Here is a 17,362-nt window from a genome sequence, read left to right as displayed (position 1 = left end):
GCCAGGGCCCATATGACCTTCTCAGTCATGTTAAGGAGTTGCACGTTATCCTATGGCCAATAGGAAATTACTAGAAGACTTCCACCAGGCTTGGCTTCATGGATGTGTGCCAAGCGCTTTTGGTTTTGTTCAGCATATCTGACAAATAGATGATGGATCAAGGAGGAAGGAATTATTGGAGTTGGGGACTCTGGAATTAGGCTGTGTGTGGCTTTCAGACAGAATCTTAGTATTGTCAGCATTCCTCCTGGGGTCCAAACTGGTTGCAGAACCTCTAAGTGTCATGTCCTCACAAAGCCACAGCAAAAGCAGTAACAAGAGGATGCATAGGCAGAAATACACACACACATGCACACATATGTCAGTGCTCGGGTGACTAACATCCTCAAAAACTCAGACTTAATTCATCTAGGGAAGACCATGAGCTGTTTGTAAGCTTCTCCCATGAGACAAAGGTACAGCCAACCTTGAAAACCACTGCCTTTAGAGAGATTTTAAAGGTGGAATTAGAACATACCTTGGAAGAATCAGTATAACAGAGGGTTTCTCAAAATGCAGCTTCACAGATTTCAACTTTTCACATGAAGTTTTCCCACCTGCAGTAAAAGATATTTCCACAGACAACCCAGTTTTCACAAAGGAAACGAACTAGGAAACATCATATTCTCCCAGAAGCTACCATGAGGAAAAGCCACGTTTTGTTGAAAGAAGGTAGTGGGCAATAGGGGTACAGTCTCTAAATGAAAGCTATGTAGTAAAGATGGTCACTCAACAGTCTTCAAGTGGAGTGCTGTTTGTAAACGGAAGGGCCTTTGCTGTTTTCCACAAACAGTTGAATAGGGTGTGCAGTTGCTATAGCACATTGTCTTGCAAAAGGGAGCAGCAGGAACTCACAAGAACAGGCACAGGGAGGTGGACTATGAGGAGGGACCCAGAGGCCATGGTTCTGGATGTCTTAAGGTCAAAATTTGGGATTCTTTCCTTGTCTGGGTATCATCATATTTTTATTATTTCAGAAGAGAAGGAATCTGAGGAGCAGGAGACAAAAGCACTCTAAAGACCTTCTTTCTCCCTTTACACCATCTCTAATAGAATTTTAAGCATTATCTGGTTAAGTTTTCCTGCCCTACATTAGGCCACCGCCCCAGACTACATTAGGCTGGGCTGGCCAGCTTGGTGATCAAAGTGGATCCAGAGTAATTCTGCCTGCATCCAAGCCTCTTTAAAGACTGCTGGATTACCATTCCAGCAAAGGGCAAAGAGACTAGGAATTTCCAAAATCCTTTTAGTGCCTTTCCATCAGCAGAAGGCATGTGTCCATAGTGACAGCAGCCTACCTCTAGAAAGGCACATGTAGAGCTTTATCATATCTCAAGAAGAATATCCAGTTGTCACAGTCTTCTTATGTCATTGGTCCCCATAGAAAGAAAAAATTTTGAGTAGCAATTTAAGAGGCCTTACACCTCATTTAAGGGATTTATCTGAAAGTCTCCTATAAAGCCAAAAAAATGGAATCAGGAGATGCATAAGTGGGATGAGAATTTATGGTACTTTTCTATGAAGTATATGATGGAAACCAAACCCTTTACTATCCCTAATACCAAGTAGGTAGGTAGATAAAGAGACCCAAGATGTCTTTCTACTATCTCCCTGTCTTCTGTAGAGATACAGAAGTACTCCACTTCAGGAACTATGGAGAGAAGAATCTATGGGTTCCAACACAGAATTCCCTTTTGTTCAGGTTTTGGTTAATGGAAAAGGCTGCAGATGTTTTTTAACTGCAAATTTGAACATTTGAGAGTTTTTCCCTGAAAACTAGGATGAATTGTAATAATATTTTAACTGGTGTAAAGGGGGACACTGGACCGCGATATGGTTTGGATTTGTGTTCCTACCCAAATCTCATGTCAAATTGTAATCCTCAGTGTTGGAGGAGGGGCCTGATGGGAGGTGACTGGATCATGGGGGTGGATTTCCCCATTGCTGTTGTCATGATCGTGAGTGAGTTCTCGTGAGATCTGGTTGTTTATAAGTGTGTCTTTGCTCTCTTCCTCTTTCTCTGTTACGTAAGATGTGCCTGCTTCCTCTTTACATTCTGCCATGATTGTAAGTTTCCTGTGGCCTCAACAGTCATGCTTCCTGTATGGCCTGTGGAACTACATGTCAATTAAACCTCTTTTCTTTATAAATTACCCAGTCTCAGGTAGTTCTTTATAGCAATGCAAGAACAGACTAATACAGACTGATACCCAGAAGATCAGAGATCTCTACAACTAATTAGGTGTGTGAGCCTTATTCTGTCAATCAGTAAACCCATCAACAAATGTTTATTGAGCTCCACTATGTGTCAGGAACTGGGCTAAGCCCTAGAAATACAGTGATAAACATGTCACATGGAGGTCTTTGTGCATGGGTGTCATTTAGGGGAACAATTAAATTTATTGCCTACAAAATAAGAAAATCAGGTCAGACAACTTTGAAGTCTCCACTAGTTCTGAAAATCTGTGATTTATAGCCACAAAAACATCAGAGTTTAAGTAGCAAAACTTTCTACAGACTTGCCATAAGGGTTTGTATCTTAGCCTTAAGTAAAAGATACGTTACAGAGATAACATTGGAAAATAAATGAACATCTATAATCCAATACTTTAAGGTACTTAGAGCATTATTATTTCTCTTTCTGGAGAGGACTTTATTCTTCCTGATCATTTTATTGAATTTAAGATCTCCTTTCTGGAGTTTTGAAATTGAACAGTGAGAAATGATTCAAAGTCTTTTTCAAACTGTATGAATCAAAATCTATTAATATCCAAACAACTCCTTGATTCTAATCTAAGTAACATGAGGTCCAATATTAATTATTCTAGTTAGCAAGAAAGCATGCTAAAAATGAATTAATAGGAGCCCTGGAATTAGGCAAACCTTGGTTGCAATTGTCTCAGACTTCTATAGTTTCCAGTCTTACTGTCAAATATTTCACTCTGAGGAACGGCTGGTGAACAATATTTGCACCTTAATGTGTTTAGAAGGAAGTGCCAGTTACATAGCTTTATCAAAAAGTTAATAGTCTTAACCAATTATTGCTTACACAAGATGGAATTTTTTATTCAACTGCAAAGTTGCTTGTTCCAATTTGTAAACTTGAGAGAAGCTATAAAGACTGGAAATGTTCATAATATTATACTGCATGTATCATAACGTTAGGTTAATAAACCATGTATTGACTGGTGTCCCCAGATTTCATGTTCACCCTCTTTATATGCTGTCAGAAATGGACCCCTGTTTGAAGTTTTGTCCTCCCCTTTCAGCAGCTCTCCTTGTCCCTATTTCTGACATTTTCTCAAAGTTAGGATACCATCAATCCCCAGAGTGCAGAAAGACAAGGGGCCAGTGTTCTGATGGTAAGATGGCATTTGGATTTTTAGTCACTATATCTAACAACTCCAATAGTTTCCTTGTTTAGGTGAGATCTATAATTTTTGTGCAAATGGCAAACCAACACTCAAAATGACCCTAGTCTCTTGCTCACTGATCAATCCAAACATGGGATAGAAATCCTCTACAACCACAGACATGTGAGGAGAGGGTGCCAATATCAGGAAAGGCCGGGGTTGTCTACTGCTAGTTAGAGCATTGGCAGGTTTCAAAGTGGGTGAGGAGTAGTAAAGCCAGTTAGTGAAATAGGACTCTCCTGTGATTATTCTCTAACAGAAACATCAATTTGAGCAAGTATTCATATGTGAAAATAGCTTCAAAAGAGCGAAGGAAATCAGGTGAGATGTCATAATACTCAGCTGTAGCACAATAATAAGAAAAGGCACATTAAAGGGAGTAGGCAGGACAAATTTATATTATATTACCCATATCATCCTTCCCCCATCCCAAGCAGCACAGTGCAGAAAAGTATACCATCCACTTGGGGAAAAAAGAAGGAAGTGGGCACAGGACTTTTCCTTGGACCCCAACACCAGGCCTGCCACAGTAAAACCCAGCACTAGGCAGACCCTCATGGTACCATATACCAGGCTGGTAACCACAGACTAAGCCTCTACACATGCCCCAGTGGCAGGTAGGACCACACAGCTCGAGGCTACAAGCTTGCTTGGCCAACCCGATCTCAGATACACACCACTATTAGGTTGACATTAGTGGACCTGGCCTCTGGACATCCCTTAGCAATTGGCAAGCCTCAGTGGTTCCAGGCTTCTGGCCCACCCAGAAGTAATACTCATGTAGTAGGTACCATGTTTCTAGCAATGTCATTCTGGCTGCAGCTGCCCCGGGCTTCTGGAATGCTGCAGCACCACACCTGCTATAGTGCTTTCCCAGGAAAATTCAGTCTATGAAGACTATAATAAGGAACTTACTTATTCAACTGAGCAGGGATTGAGGCACAATGATGAGGGTCAAAAATCATCAGGGAAACATGACATCATTAAGAGACAAAATAAGGTGCCAGTGACTGAACCTAAAGAAATCAAGATGTGTGAACTGCCTGCCAAATATTTCAAAATAACTATTTTAAGGAATCCCAGCAAACATAAGGAAAATGCAAAAAAATAATAAAATGAGGAAAATAATAAGTGACCAGAACAAGAAACTTAATGGAGAGATTGAAGATAATTTTTAAAAAGAAGCCTAGAGCCAAAAAATATAATAACCAAAATGAAAACTGCAATAGAGAACACCAACAGCAGAATTTCTCAGGCATAAGAAAGAAATTATGAACACCAACACAGGTTACTTGTAAATATACAGTCAAAGAAGAAAAAAGAATAAAGGAGTATAAAGAAAGCTTACAGGATTTATGGGACATCAGAAGAGCAAATATTCAAGTCATGGGGGTTTTAGAAGGAGAACAGAAAGATAAAGGGGTAGAAAGTTTATTTAAACAAATAGTAGGAGGAAACATTCCAAACTTGGAAAAAGATGTAAATATCCAGGTACATGAAGGTCAAAGATCTTCAGTCAGATTCAACCCAAATAAGAATAGTCAAAGAAACATAATAATCAAACTGTTAAAATCAAAGACAAAAAGAAGATCCTGAAAGCAACAACAACAAAAAGAAGCAAATACCACATATAGGAGTCCCAATACGGTTAACATCAGACCCCTCAGCAGAAACCTTACAGGCTAGGAGAAAGTGGGAGATATATTCAAAGTGCTGAAAGGAAATGAAAAACCTGCCAGCCAAAAATACTATACCTAGCAAAACTGTCCTTTAGAAATGAAGGGAGATAAAGACTTTCCCACACAAGCAAAAGCTGAGGAAATTCACCACCAACAGACTTGCCTTATAAGAAATGCTAAAGGAAGTTCTAGCTGAAAGAAAAGGATGCTAATGAGTATAATAAAAACATTTGAAAGTGTAGAACTCACTGGTAAAAATAAGTACAAAGTAAAATTCAGAATACTCTAATACTATAGTAATACAGGATTTATGGGACAACTCCAAAAGAGCAAATATTCAAGTCCTGTGGGTTTTAGAAGAAGAACAGAAAGATAAAAGGGTAGAAAACTTGTTTTAAAAAATAGTAACAGAAAACTTTTCAAACTTGGAAAAAGATGTAAATTACTTATATCTTTGTAATGTAGGATAAAAAACAAAACTACTACAAATAATAATAGCCACGCTAATTTGTTAAGAAATACATATTTACATAAGAATATAAAATGCTGGACAAAGTGGTTTAAAAATATACAGTAGGGTGTGTGTGATCAAAATTAAGTTGCCATCAGCTTAAAATAACCTGTTATAAATGAGAGATGTTTTCATAAGCCTCATGGTAACTACAAAGCAAAAACCTATAGTAAATACACAAAAAATAGAAGCAAGGAGTCAGGCGTGGTGACTCACGCCTATAATCCCAGCACTTTGGGAGGCTGAGGTGGGCAGATAACGAGGTCAGGAGATCGAGACCATCCTGGCTAACATGGTGAAAACCCGTCTCTAATAAAAATACAAAAAATTAGCCAGGAATGGTGGTGGGAGCCTGTAGTCCCAGCTACTCAGGAGGCTGAGGCAGGAGAATGGCATGAACTCGGGAGGCGGAGCTTGCAGTGAGCCGAGATCCCGCCACTGCACTCCAGCCTGGGCAACAGAATGAGAGTCTGTCTCAAAAGAAAAAAAAAAAAAAGCAAAGAATTCAAATATAACACTAGTGAAAATCACTTAACCTCAGAGGAAGACAAAAGGAGAGGAAGAAAGTAACAAAAGATCTACAAAACAACTAGAAACAATTAACAAGATGGCAGTAGTAAGTCTCTACCTATAATGTAAATGCATTAAATTCTAGAATCAAAAACTGCAGGGTGCCTGAATGAATGAAAAACAAGACTCAGATATATGCTGCTTACAAAGGCTCACTTTACCTGCAAGGACACACATAGATTGAAAGTGAAGGATAGAAAAGGTATTACATGCAAATAAAAAACAAAAGAGTACAGGAATACCTATACTTATGCAAGATAAAATAGACTTTGCATTAATAACTATGAAAGTGAACAAAGAAGGTCATTACATAATGATAAAGGGATGATTCAGCAAGTGGATATAACAATTGTGAATATATCTGCACCCAACATCAAAGCACCTAAAAATACAAGGCAAATGTTAATAGATATGAAGAGAAAGATAATACCATAATGTAATTATAGTAGAGGACTTCAACATCCCAGTTTCAGCAGTACACAGATTATCCATACAGGAAATCAATAAAGAAACATCAGACTTACACTATGCTCAAATAAGTGGACCTAATAGACATATATGGAACATTTCATTCAATAGCTACAGAATATACATTATTCTCAACTGCAAATGAAAGATTATCCAGGATAGCTCATATGTTAGGACATAAAACAAATCTTGACAAATTTAAGAAGATTCAAATCATATAAAGTATCTTTTCTGATCACAAGGGTATAAAACTAGAAATGAATAACAGGAGGAACTTCACAAAATTCACAAATACATTGAAATTGAACAACATGCTCCTGGACAACCAATGGGTCAATGAAGGAACTTAAAGGAAAATTTTTAAATTTCTTGAGACAAAATTGGAAAACAACATAACAAACTTATGGGATACAGCAAAGGCAGTTATATAAGGGAAGTTTACAGTAATAAACACCTGCATCACAAAAGAGGATCTCAAATAAGCAACCTAACATTGCACCTCAAGGGACTAGAAAAACAAGAACAAACTAAGTCCAAAGTTAGTAGAAGAAAGAAAATAATAAAAATCAGGACAGAAATAGATAAAGACTAGAAAAAAAAAAAAGAAAAAATAAACAAAACCAAGAGTTGAATTTTTTTGAAATGATAAAATTGAAAGACCTATCACTGAACTAAATAAGAAAAAACAAATAAAATAAAATGAATACATTCATTTGAGGCATACAATCTACCAGAACTGAAGTATGAAGAAATAGAAAATCTTAATAGGCACACAACAAGTAAGGAGATTGAATCAGTAATATAAAGTCTCTCATCTAAAAAAGGCCCAGGACCTGATGGTTTCACTGTGAATTCTATCAAAATTTAAATAAGAATATCAATTCTTTTCAAACTCTTCCAAAAAATTGAAGAGGAAAAAATATTTCCACACTCATTTTATGAGGCTGGTATCATCCAGAAACCAAAGCCAGACAAAGACACTCCAAAAAAGAAAATTACAGAATATTCCTGATTAATTACAAAAATATTCCTGATTTCATTCCTGATGAACAAAAATATGCAATAAAATTCTAGAAAACCAAGTTCAACAGCACATTAAAGGGATCATTCACCATACTCAAGTAGGATTCATCCCAGGATGCATGGATGGTTCAACATACATAGATCAATAAATGTGATCACCACAATGGCAGAATAAAGGACAAAACCACATGATCATTTCAATAGATGCAGAAAAAGCATTTGACAAAATTCAATAGCCTTTCATGATGAAAATTCTCAATAAGTTAGGTATAGAAAGAATGTACCTGAAAATAATAAAGGCCATGTATATGACAAACCCAGGGCTAATATACTCAATAAGAAAAAGTTAGGCCAAGTGCGGCAGCTCACACCTCTAATCCCAGCATATTGTGAGGCCAAGGTGGGAGGATAGCTTGAGGTCAGGAGTATAAGACTAGTCTGATACCTGAGCAATAATAGAAGGACCTCATTTCCACAAAATATTTAAAAATTATGTAGATGTGGTTGCACATGCCTGTAGTCCTAGCTACTTGGGAGGCTGAGGAGGAAAGATCACTTGAGCCCTAGGAATTTGAGGTTGCTGTGTTAGCACCACTGTATTCTCTTTGGCAGCCACGGGTGACTGCTTTAGTTCTTCAAATTGACCTCCCCCAAGCTGGACATAGTGGCACTTGTAATCCCCTAACTACTCAGAGGTCTGAGGTGGGAGGAGCCCTTGAGACCAAGAGTTTGAGGCTGCAGTGAGTTATGATCGTGCCACTGCACACCAGCCTAGGCAACAGAGCAGACCCTGTCATTAAAACAAAATTTTTAAACAATAAAAAGTTGCAATATTTTCCTCTAAGATCTGAAAAAAGACAAGGATGTCCACTCTTGCCACTTCTATTCAACATAGGTACAGGAGGTCCTAGCTAGAGCACTTAAACAAGAGAAAGAATTAAAAGTCATCTAAGTCAGAAAGGAACAAGCTAAATTGTCTCTCTTTGCAGATGACATGATTTTATATAGAGAAAACCCTAAAGACTCCACCAAAAAAAAAAAGGTTAGAATTAAACAAATTTAGTAAAGTTGCAGGATATAAAATCAACATACAAAAATAAGTAGCATTTCTACATATTAACAGCAAACTATCTGAAAAAAAAAAAAGGCCAAGATTTTATTTATAAGAGTTTATTTACAAGAGCTGCGAAAAAAAAGCAAAAATAGACAAATGGGATTACATCAAACTAAAAAGCTTCTGCATAACAAAAGAAACAATTAAGATAGTGAACATAATCTACAGAATGGGAAAAAATACTTATAAACTATACTCCTGATAAAACGTTAAAAATCCAAAATATCTAAGAAATTCCCACAACTCAATAGCAAGAAAATCAATAACCTGATTTTAAAATGGACAAGGACCTGAATACACATTTCTCAAAAGAAGACATACAAGCCAACGGCTATATTTTTTAAAAAGTTAAACATCACTAATCATCAGGGAAATGCAAATAAAACCCACAATGAGATATCACCCCATACCTATTAGAATAGCTGCTATCAAAAAGTCAAGAGATAACAAGTATTGGCCAGGAGGTGGTGGAAAGGAAACTTTGAACACTGCTGGTGGAAATGTAAATTAATACAGTCATTATTTAAAACAGTGGCAGTTCTTCAGAAACGTAAAAAATAGAACTACCATATGATCTAATAATTCCACTACTGAGTAATTATCCCAAGGAAATGAAATCTGTACGTTGAAGAAATGGTCTGTACTCCCATGTTTATTGCAGCATTATTTACCATAGCCAACATATGTAATCAACCTGAATGCCCATTGATGGATGAATGGATAAAGAAAAATGTGGTGTATATATACGTAATGGAATACTATCATACCATAAAGAAGGAAAACCTGGCATTTTCCATAAAATAGATGAATATGGACATTATGTTAAGAGAAATAAGCTAAGCACAGATAGATAAATACTTCATGATCTCACTCCTATGTGGAAGCTGTAAAAGCTATCCCATAGAAGTAGAGATGGTGTTTATCAGGGGCTAGGGGTGGTTGGAGTCTGGTTGAGGAGACATTAATCAAAAGATACAAAATTTCAACTAGATAGGAGAAATAAATTCAAAAGACCTATTACACAGCTTGGTGACTATAGTTGACAATATATTTTATTCTTGAAAAATGTTAAGAGATTGGATGTCATGTGTTCTCCCCATAAAAATGATAACTGTGAGGTAATACATGTGTTAATTAGCTAGATTGAGTCATTCCGCAATGTATATATGCTTCAAATCCTCATGTTGTATGCAATGAATATATACAATTTTATCTGTGAATGTACAAAAAATAAAATAAAAAATATTTTTTTAAATGCAAAGTGGGCAAGAGTCAAGACAATCAAAAGTACAAGTATAACGGGAAGCTTTTTCCCCGTCATTTGCCTTTTAGTGAGCTGTTTGCACTGTAGCCTTTTTAACCAAGAATCAAAGTGTATTTTTTTTTCCTGGAAACAAAGCCTTGAACAGTGAGTCATGCTAGCTATTAAGAATGGCAAAGCCACATGTATGTGTGCATGAATGTATGTGTGTACATGTGTGTGTGTGTAAATGTATGTACATGTGTGGTATATATGTGTTTATATGTTTGTATGTGTGTGCATGTGTGTGTTAAGTGTTGCAGCTGACCTTGGTAATTACCACAATTCTAAATTAAAACAATAGGGTTAGGGTAAGATATGCTGGGGCTTTATCCCTCAAGCAATGAAAAGTCACTGACTCTTAAAGTAGGGAAGTGACATGGTCAGATCTGGATGTCAGGAAGACGACTGTGGAAAGGGATAACTCTCTCTTCCATTGACACTGGAATGGAGGAAGCAGAGGCCAAGGGGAAGGAAACTGGTTTGGGGATATTCTCATACTAAACCAGGGGAGAGAAGTGAGGACCTGAAATAGAGCAGCAGCTGTGAAATAGAAAGGAAGGGATGATAACACATCAAAGCTGAGTTCCAAGAGTCACCCAACAGACAATATGTGACATACAAATTTTAATTAAACATTTATCATGACATTAAATTTATTTTTCAATTGACTACTCCAAGAATTTCAGTCAGGATTCCATTTTATTAAAATTATAATTCATTGCTGGATGTGATCGTGACAAAGTTTCCCTGAAAGAGTGCCTATTGTACTGTAAGGTGACACAGAAAATATGCTGAGTGAATGGAATGGGTTGGGGAGCCCTTGAGAGGCAGCAACAGACCTAGCCTGTTTCCTGCCTCTTCCTATAATTAGGTCTGTAATGATGGGTGGGTGACTTAACTTATAGCCTCCATGGCCTTTTCTGCAAAATGAGGATAATAAGATCCCAACTTCAAATGGGAAAACTCAAATAGGTAGCATGCATGTTATCACTATGGAAATATTTTTAATAGAATCTTGCAAGGGAGGCTGAGTTTGGATACTGGAAAATTTGATGCAGTTGAGTTACAGAAACCTGTTGTTTTACCATAGCTTCTATTCTGTGCTCATAAAATAATGATAGCAGCTTAAATTTCTTTTTGTTTTGTTTTGGTTTTGTTGTTGTTGTTGTTGTTGTTGTTGAGACAGAGTTTCACTCTGTTCACCCAGGCTGGAGTGCAGTGGCGTGATCTCAGCTCACTGCAACCCCCACCTCCCGAATTCAAGCAATCCTCCTGCCTCAGCCTCCCCAGTAGCTGGGACTACAGGCGCATGCCACCACGCCTGGCTAACTTTTTTTTTCTTTTCTTTTTTTTTTTTTTTTGTATTTTTAGTAGAGATGGGGTTTCACCATGTTTTGATCTCCTGAACTCGTGATCCGCCTGCCTCAGCCTCCCAAAGTGCTGGGATTACAGGCGTGAGCCACCGTGCCCGGCCGCTTGAGTTTCCTAAACACTCACTATATCCCAAATACTGAGATAAATGTCTTGCATGCTTTGGCTCATTAAGTCCTCATAAAAATTCTAGAAGATAGGCAGGGGTGATAGGCCAATTACTGAAGAACTAAGTATGTCTGCAGCATGGACAAATCAGACTAGTTTAGAGCAACAATGAGAATGGATGCAAACAACAAACAATATTGGTAGACAGGTTTGTCCTAATGAATGGAAGATCTGGAAGTTGGCTCCTACTTTACCAATGAGAAAATTGGAGCTATGTAGTGCTGGACCCCTATTGCCTCCAGCAGGGATGGTACTGTGTCTCAGGCTGAAGATGAGACCTAGAGACAGCAAATGAGACATAGGGTTTACTGGGGGAAATTACATATGGGGGGATCCAGTGGTGGCACCCTGCACAAAAAGACAACTGCCATTTGTAAAAAGCATGCTGTTTATACAGCATTTTTACTTATTGCTCTCTACCTAGCAACCCCCATTTCATCCAAAGCAAAGGGCTTCAGTCCCCTCACAGCCTGTGTGCCAGGGAAATGAGCCAAAGGTTTGGCTGTTCTTCATGAGTAAGTGGTGGATCTCCATGTTGGCCACTCTCAGATTCCTTAGCTTGGAACTCCAAACTAACGCTCTTCTTAGACCATAGGGTCACTCTCAGGGTATGCTTCAGTTAAGACTGTCAGATGCCTCTGCCATACAAGCTAACAGAGGTTGTATAATTACCTCTATCTAGATCACACGACTAGTCAGTGGCAGCACAAGGGCACCAATTCTGGAATCATCTGACTTCAAAGCCGTCTATCTTAGTCATCATGGCAGCCCACCTCCCAACTCCAGATTTGCACGATTGCTTCTGATGCCTAAAATTTGCCATCAATACCCAAAGGATCAACATATAGTTTAGGAGATCCTACATACATTGGTACATTCCTAATACTTTAGCAGAACTGATATTGAAAGAGGAAAATGTCAGTCAATAAACATCTGAGAATAACAAGATAATAAGCCCTAATCAAAAGAGCCTCATAGTAAATTCAATCGACCAAAAATAGTTAATTTTAGAAACATGATATTAGCTAGATGAATGGCAAAAAAGAGATTGAATGTAATTTTATTTCCAATGAAACACTTAATATCATCTCATGCATGCCTGTTCATAAAATTAAATTAATTAAAATAGGCTTATATCATAGTTTCTATTACATAGATTGAAAAGTGGCTCCAGGTGGCTTTTCTTCACATATCCTGTGTCTATTCTGGGGAGTCCTGATCATTGGGAAGATGCCAGGGCTGACACTGGGCTCTGTCATAGGCAATGTTTATTAATGATCTATGAAAGTTCTTCTTGATTTATCTTAATGAAAATTGCAGAGCTTGGTCTTTTCAGTGCAATTGCTAAAAAAAGTCATAGGAATGACAGCAGAATGCCAAGTAGTAACAGGCTTGTCCCCAACAGTTAATTAGAGCAAAGGTCTTAATCCCTGTGGCAGGGTCACCCTGCCAAGTAATATGGCAGGACAAGAAATGAAAAACAGAAATTATATTGTTTTTACTGAAGGCAAGAGTGGCTAAACCTGCTTCCCAGCCTCGCTTCCTTTTTATTTCTCTCTTTCTTACATTTTATTGTTTTCTCTTTTGTTCTATTCCTTTCTTCTCTTCCTCACTTCTTCTCTCTCTTTTCTTTTCTCTCTTTCTCTCTCTCTCTTTCTGTTTCTTGATTTCCCCCAAAAGTCCTTTGTCTCACTCTGTTCCAAAATGCCATTAAATTCAGTATTCATAAGCCTTCTTCAATTAGAGTGATGTTCAGTACATGGACAGCAATTTTTATTTTTTGCAAAATTATTTGTAGTAATGAAAATTGAATATATCTAGAAATAATTGTTGATAAACTAATATTGATAGAATGTTCACCATGTGCCAGGCACCATACTAAATCATCTACCTGAATTACTTCACAAATACCAACACCCTGTGAAGAACAACTTCCAAATGAAATTCAAGCTCTGGTAGAATAAAAACACCTTCTGCCCAATGACACAAGTTTGTAAGTGACATAGCAAAGGCTCTGAGTCACGTTCATGTTTATTAGCCCATTTTCTGTTGCTTACTGACAGAATATTTGAAACAGACTATGTATAAAGAAAAGGAATTGATTTCTTATAGTTCTAGAGGCTGAGAAGTCCAAGGCTGAGGGACCACATCTGGTGAGAGACTTCTTGCTTGTGGAGACTCGCTGTGAAATCGCAAGGGGGCGCAGGGTATCTTATGATGAGGGGTTGAGTGAGCTAATGTGCTGGCTCAAACCTCTTCCTCTCCTTATTAAGCCACCAGTTCCACTGCTGTGATAACCCACTAATCCATTAACCCATGAATCTCTTATTCTGTGAACTATTTTCAATACTGCCACTTGGAGACTTTCTAATACATGAAATTTGTGGGACATATTCAAACCACAGCACCATCTGATGCCATAAATGTTCAAAGGTATGGAAATGATTATATAAATTCTGGCATATGTAAAAAAATAGAAAAATTGGTAATGACCGGGTGCAGTGGCTCACACCTGTAATCACAGCACTTTGGGAGTCCAATGCAGGCAGATCACCTGAGGTCGGGAGTCCGAGACCAGCCTGACCAAGATGGAGAAACCCCGTCTCTACTAAAAATACAAAATTAGCCGGGCATGGTGGTTTGCATGCCTGTAATCCCAGCTACTAGGGAGGCTGAGGTAGGAGAATCGCTTGAACCGGGAGTCGGAGGTTGCGGTGAGCCAAGATACTGCCATTGTACTCCAGCCGGGGCAACAAGAGCAAAACTCTGTCAAAAAAAAAAAAAAAAGACGAAGAAAGAAAGGAAGGAAGGAAGGGAGGGAGGGAGGAAGGGAGGGAAGGAGGTAGAGAAAGAGAAAGAGAAAGAGAGAAGGAGAGAAAGAAAGAGAGAGAGAGAGAAAGAAAGAAAAGAAAGAAAGAAGAAGAAAGAAAGAAGAAAGAAAGAGAAAGAAAAAGAGAAGGAAGGAAGGAAGGAAAGAAAGAAAGGAAAGAAAGAGAAAGAAAGAGAAATAAAGAAAGAAAGAAAGAAAGAAAGAAAGAAAAGAAAAGAAAAGAAAGGAAAGAAGGAAGGAAGGAGAGAGAAAGAGAGAGAGAGAAGGAAGGAAGGAAGAAAGAAAAGAAAGGAAAGAAAGAGAAAGAAAGAGAAATAAAGAAAGAAAGAAAGAAGAAAGAAAGAAAGAAAGAAAAGAAAAGAAAGGAAAGAAGGAAGGAAGGAGAGAGAAAGAGAGAGAGAGAGAGAAAGAAAGAAAGAAGAAGAAAGAAAGAAAGAAAGAAAGAAAAGAAAAAAAGAAAAATGGGTAACCATTAAACATCATGGTTTACATTAATATTCAATGGCATAAAAAATGCTCATGCGGTCAAACAGGCAAGATGGCCGAATAGGAACAGCTCCAGTCTCCAACTCCCAGCGCGAGCGACACAGAAGACCGGTGATTTCTGCATTTTCAACTGAGGTACTGGGGTCATCTCTCTAGGGAGTGCCGGACAATCGGTGCGGGTCAGCTGCTGCAGCCTGACCAGCGTGAGCTGAAGCAGGGCGAGGCATCGCCTCACCTGGAAGCGCAAGGGGGAAGGAAATCCCTTTTCCTAGCGAGGGGAACTGAGACACACAACACCTGGAAAATCGGGTAACTCCCACCCCAATACTGCGCTTTAAGGAAACAGGCACACCAGGAGAATATATCCCACACCTGGCCGGGAGGGTCCCACGCCCACGGAGCCTCCCTCACTGCTAACACAGCCGTCTGCGGCGATCTATCCGCAAGGCAGCAGCGAGGCTGGGGGAGGGGCGCCCGCCATTGCTGAGGCTTAAGTAGGTAAACAAAGCCACTGGGAAGCTCGAACTGGGTGGAGCTCACAGCAGCTCAAGGAAGCCTGCCTGTCTCTGTAGACTCTACCGCTGCGGACAGCGCACAGCTGCAGTCCATTAGGGGAAAGAGCGGGGCCGCTGCAGACCCAAACGACTCTGTCTGACAGCTTTGGGGAGAGCCGTGGATCTCCTAACGCGGAGGTTGAGATCTGAGAACGGACAGACTGCCTGCTCAGGTGGGTCCCTGACCCCTGAGTAGCCTAGCTGGGAGACATCCCCCACTAGGGGCAGTCTGATACCCCACACCTCACAGGGTGGCGTCACCCCTGAGAGGAAACTTCCAAAGTAAGAATCAGACAGGTACACTCGCTGTTCAGCAATATTCTATCTTCAGCAACCTCTGCTGCTGATACCCAGGCAAACAGGGTCTGGAGTGGACCTCAAGCAATCTCTAACAGACCAACAGACAGTCCTTCTGACTGTCAGACGGAAAACTATCAAACAGGAAGGACACCTATACCAAAACCCCATCAGTACGTCACCATCATCAAAGTCCAGAGACAGATAAAACCACAAAGATGGGGAGAAGCAGGGCAGAAAAGCTGGAAATTCAAAAAATAAGAGCGCATCTCCCCCTGCAAAGGAGCGCAGCCCATCGCCAGCAACGGATCAAAGCTGGTCAGAGAATGACTTTGACGAGATGAGAGAAGAAGGCTTCAGTCCATCAAACCTCTCAGAGCTAAAGGAGGAATTACGTACCCAGCGCAAAGAAACTAAAAATCTTGAAAAAAAAGTGGAAGAATTGACAGCTAGACTAATTAATGCAGAGAAGATCATAAACGAAATGACAGAGATGAAAACCATGACATGAGAAATACGTGACAAATGCACAAGCTTCAGTAACCGACTCGATCAACTGGAAGAAAGAGTATCAGCGATTGAGGATCAAATGAATGAAATGAAGCGAGAAGAGAAAACCAAAAGAAAAAAGAAGAAAAAGAAATGAACAAAGCCTGCAAGAAGTATGGGATTATGTAAAAAGACCAAATCTACGTCTGATTGGGGTGCCTGAAAGTGAGGGGGAAAATGGAACCAAGTTGGAAAACACTTTTCAGGATATCATCCAGGAGAACTTCCCCAACCTAGTAGGGCAGGCCAACATTCAAATTCAGGAAATACAGAGAACGCCACAAAGATACTCCTCCAGAAGAGCAACTCCAAGACACATAATTGCCAGATTCACCAAAGTTGAAATGAAGGAAAAAATCTTAAGGGCAGCCAGAGAGAAAGGTCGGGTTACCCACAAAGGGAAGCCCATCAGAATAACAGCAGACCTCTCGGCAGAAACTCTACAAGCCAGAAGAGAGTGGGGGCCAATATTCAACGTTCTTAAAGAAAAGAATTTTCAACCGAGAATTTCATATCCAGCCAAACTAAGCTTCATCAGTGAAGGAGAAATAAAATCCTTTACAGATAAGCAAATGCTTAGAGATTTTGTCACCACCAGGCCTGCCTTACAAGAGACCCTGAAGGAAGCCCTAAACATGGAAAGGAACAACCGGTACCAGCCATTGCAAAAACATGCCAAAATGTAAAGACCATTGAGGCTAGGAAGAAACTGCATCAACTAACGAGCAAAATAACCAGTTAATATCATAATGACAGGATCAAGTTCACACATAATAATATTAACCTTAAATGTCAATGGACTAAATGCTCCAATTAAAAGACACAGACTGGCAAACTGGATCAAGAGTCAAGACCCATCAGTCTGCTGTATTCAGGAGACCCATCTCACATGCAGAGACATACATAGGCTCAAAATAAAGGGATGGAGGAAGATCTACCAAGCAAATGGAGAACAAAAAAAAGCAGGGGTTGCAATCCTAGTCTCTG

General features: G+C 39.2%; 1 protein-coding gene across 1 annotated transcript in view; it reads left to right on the top strand.

Annotated features, from left to right (window-relative positions):
- ADCY8 (adenylate cyclase 8) overlaps positions 1–17,362 on the top strand; it is a 277,968-nt gene that overhangs the window by 116,804 nt on the left and 143,802 nt on the right. The gene's annotated exons all lie outside the window — the stretch shown is intronic.

Source organism: Trachypithecus francoisi, unplaced genomic scaffold (genome assembly GCF_009764315.1).
Source record: "Trachypithecus francoisi isolate TF-2019V2 unplaced genomic scaffold, Tfra_2.0 Lachesis_group7, whole genome shotgun sequence".
Lineage (NCBI taxonomy): Eukaryota > Metazoa > Chordata > Mammalia > Primates > Cercopithecidae > Trachypithecus > Trachypithecus francoisi.
This window is presented reverse-complemented; position numbering and strand designations above follow the sequence as displayed.